Here is a 4,550-nt window from a genome sequence, read left to right as displayed (position 1 = left end):
CCTTGTAACCTGCTCTCAGAGCACCCAGTTCAGCTTTGACAGCCTCTATATTCGATTTAGCGCATGTTATGATTTTCTTCTTGGCTGCATGGGATTCTCTATCATACCAGTTCGAGACTGCAGGGGCCATTCTTCTAATTGCTGCCCAGTGGAACAATATTGGATTTCATTTTATCAAAAACACTCAGCACCAATGGCAATAGGCTCTTGGTACCACAGATAGACACTAAATCGCTCAAAATCTTCTGATACATGACAGAATTACACCTTCATTAATTACCCTTGCAGTTTTTACCTGTTTCCTTAAGTGGCCAGCCAGTATGATATGCTGCGGTGTTACATTGCATGGGCCAAGTCCCAAAGCTGGACTTGCATGGATAACAATAAACAAGGGATAATGGTCACTTTCTAGACTATCACAAATTTCAAAATCGACAACGTTATCCCATTGGTCACGGATGTCTACTATGTAGTCTATTATTGAGGAACGAGCTAGACCTATGAACGATTTCTTTGCCAGTTGATCCCAGGGAATCGGCCATTGCATGCTCTCAAATAAAGATTATGGAGCGTTCTTGCCACTTTGATAGCAAAGAGTTGTAATCTCTTGGGGGGTATAGCGATCACTACAGGGATACCCCATGCGGGGCCTGGATCCTCCCAAAGATCCTCAAGGTCTGTCAGTGGTTCTAGTTGCATGTTTAAATCACCTCCTACTAAGACAACCTTGTTTTGCCTTTTCCTATTTGTGAGGTGGCTATGTCATATAGCAATATGATTGTTAACATGTTTTGTTGGCCTGATGGTCTGTTATATGGGTTAAATAGCATCAATTACTCACCCTCTTCCATCTCGAAGATCAAAAGCTTCAGGTCAGCAGATATACAAAAATATTCTACCACCTTCCCCTCAAGAGTGGAGTACAGCCATATTGCCAGACCTCCGCTAGGCTAAGAGTTTAGCCCCTAGGTGACTGGCACAAAAAAATATGTATAGCCCTGCAACCAAACAGGGCTCGCAGCCCAAGTTTCCTGAAGAAGGACTATTTGATACCTTCTTATGAACTCGAACGAGCCGCGGTTCTCAGACAATGTTCCTTGAGGTAAAAATGGGTGTGGATATCTTTGGCTGTGTTGCTATGTCAGTCAGACTATTTCCTTACCCTTAACCAGTCACCAGGCAGTCTAGGTTGCTAAGATATATGGTCCTGCCCAGTAATTGGACACTGGTAAATGTTGATGCTATAATTCCCATGGTCTGACCCTTCTCCAGACTGCACATGGCTTTATGCTGGGGAACGTTCGTTCTGGACAAGTGCTTCATAGGTTGGAGCACATATACCTCAGGGTAATTCTCCCAAGTATGCCAGAGGTCATCTGGTGTCTACCTGACTCTCTAGGGCCCAACACCCTTCCCAGAATAAATGGAGGACTCAGCCAACAGCAAGTTAGATCTGAGATTTATTTAAAAAAAATCAACAGGGATCATTCAAGAAAATCAAGATTCTCCAGTACTTTTCAGTATTCCATGGTATGTGTCTCAGTTTTGTGGACAGATTACCTCATCCCTGGGCCCTTCCCTGAAAAACCTATCATCACAAATGATTGGGTATCGAGAGTTGTAACCCGTCTGGAAGTACTGTATAGAGGTTCTTCTACTGGTCCTTGCATGTCAGGTGGCTGACCTGGCCCATCCTCAAGAAACTATCTATTACATTGTTGCAGAGTAGTGGGCTTACCATTGGTTCTTGCCCATTGCCATCCGCCCCTGATTTTCTATTCTGTGATTGGCTAGAGGTGATCCCCCCAAGGCTGGGACTCGATTCAGTTCTCAGCCTTCTATGCACCTTTTCAAAGCGATGAGAAACACCTATGTGTCTGTATTGTATCTGGTAGTGTACCACCTTTGCCTATGAGAGTGCGCTCCATGTTTGCAACACTTGTTTCATTCCTGATCTGGTTTGCTGGGATCGGCTCTTCTTTCCCATCATGGGTAAATGCCCAGTGTCTGGCTCGGCTGCATCATGTGCTTGTGTGAAAACAGAATCAAAATATCGAGGCTGAGTACCCCAAAAGGAAATACACCGAACACGGGTTACAAAGGAACATACAAAGTACTTTATTTTATACTGAATCCAGTTACAAAAACAGAGCAAAATCAGATAGCTATCGGCCCTCAGTACAACACAACAAACTCCAGCATGGTTCAGTGTGTTCAGTGAGAGACGTTGTACATTAGAATGCATTCGCTTTTTATACACTTGGTGGGCGCGATGTCCAGCCCCACTTCGGGTTAATATTCCTTTTAATACATATTAATATATGTATTACAATAGGAGGCACGATATACTTTCTCTTTCGACAAATCCTCCTTTTGGCCTATGCCAAGTGCTAAAAACTACTTTGGATCTCCTTGCAAATAACTCCATGCATCATCGTCCATGCACCCTGAATCACTATCGGAAATATCTATTGCCATTAGTTAATTTGCTGAAATATCCTTCAACACATATTCTTTGGAAGTCTTATCTGGGGCATACATTTTATGTCCTATCGAACCTATCGCTTGTGCGCAACATCCCCCCTAGCATCGAACACATACCAGGTAGACACTGAATACCACAACAAAGAAACAACAGGATTCCCAAAATAATTAGTAAGACCGAAAGTATCTTCCAACCCCAAGATCGCAAGAAGTCCCAGAACCAAGCGCTTAGATCCCAGTTTCCCTCGGGAACATGCACTTCGGAACTAAGGACGAGCAGATTCTGTATTGTCTTGAAGATAGTTGGGGAGGAATCTGGTACGAAAACACAGCAAGCGGACCCCACTAATTTGCACACTCCACCACGCTCAGCTAAAATGACATCTAATGCCATTCGGTTTTGAAGTGCTACTAATCTTATCGCCTTTTGTTCTAACGTCGTATTATAGAGTATGTCCGTGGTCCGGTTGATGGTTCTCTCCAGTACTCTCGCTAGTTTTCTGATATCTTTTGAATTTGCTATCTGCCCCCAAAATGGCACAACTGATTTAGCTATATCTCCCAAGATTTGTGCTGGGGTGTCACCATTCTCATCCCGCCATGGACGAGCCTTCGAAACTTCTTTTGTAATAGCTATAAACACCCCAGGTAACAGGATACCTAAATAACAGGTTCCCTTCCAATCCCTGGGCAACCATGGGAATGCTACATTACCGCAGAAAAAGTAGACAGGTTCGCCTACATACAAAGGTCTGTTCTCCCCAGTCAAATTTGCAACGTTGGCACAAACTAGAACATTTTGAATTGACTGAGTTGCATTCCTCTTTATGCAAAAAGAAACTGAATCAGGGCTATGGTTAACAGTGTAAGAAGGAGGCATGGTTGACCTTATTGCCTATTGGAGCCATTTTAAAGGAAATCAAAGATTGGAAAGGATGAGACAGTTTATCAGAAGGCCTAATAGAAGCAACATTCGGTTTACTCCTATTTGCAAAATGCGAGCATCCCAGGGGAGTTAAAACATGTTTCTCAAAACTATTCAAATTGGTGCCTTCAAAGTTCCCTGAGATGCTATCGTTCCATCGGCCATAAAACAGTGCTCTAAGAGAAGCATAGCAAGCAGTTGTCAAAGGTAAAGGATGAATATACCAACCTAGCCCCTTATCCCCGTGTTGCAGTAAATGTGAGCAGACTCAGCAGTTAGATTTATTAAAAATGGCATGTGTAGCATTCATGATAAGCAGTAAAGTGTTATTGTGGTACCTTTGTCTGTGCTGGTAATGCCGAAGGGATAAAGTATGCAAATGTACAAAGGGAGTAGGAACAATGGATGCACTTTCAGTGGGCAACAAAAGTTCTAAAGAGTGAGTTTCCTCGAGGTACCACAATCCTAAGGCAGCGACTATTAAAAAACCAAATATCATTATAAGAATACAGCAATACATTTTCGGGGTCCAGGCATTTTGTCCATTGTCCTGGTTGGTCACCCCCTTATTTACAAGTCCCATACGAGCAGTAACGGTGGCGGGCATCGTAGTCTTCAAATGGAACTTCCAAAGTTTGTTGCTGGCGACCTCCCGGTCGAGCGACTTCTTAGTCCTTCCACTACCCTAGCCAACAGAATCCCCTTTCTCAAATTTGGGCAAAAACAAGCCCTCGATACTCTTTTCCTTCTCCGAATGCACAGCCAAACCGTGCCGTAACTCTATCAGATGCACAGCAAAACCGTGCCGTAAGTCTATCTTCGTGGTCGTAGATTATATCGTACTTTTCCTGGTACTGATTGATCCGGAAACAATATGTCATCACTTCCTGCTGAAAGCAACATGTCGGAGGCAAGTGAAGGGGCTGAATTCGAAACAGCAGTTTCCAGGTGCAAAATTTGTGGAGAGTGCAGCGACAAAATGGCAGCTTCCCCAAGCCTCCCGGGCTCAGAGAGATTCTCCGACACACTCTCTGTGCTGCTTACTGCTTTGGGATCATTGGTTGCAGTGTCAGCGAGGGGTTCTGTTTCTTCTGTAACGTGTGGCACAGGGTGAGGAAGTTTCTTGATGTGGGACGCGTGG

The sequence above is a fragment of the Ambystoma mexicanum genome, chromosome 13 (assembly GCF_040938575.1).
Source record: "Ambystoma mexicanum isolate Mex_15411 chromosome 13, UKY_AmexF1_1, whole genome shotgun sequence".
NCBI classification, from domain to species: domain Eukaryota; kingdom Metazoa; phylum Chordata; class Amphibia; order Caudata; family Ambystomatidae; genus Ambystoma; species Ambystoma mexicanum.
Note: the sequence above shows the minus strand (reverse complement) of the source record.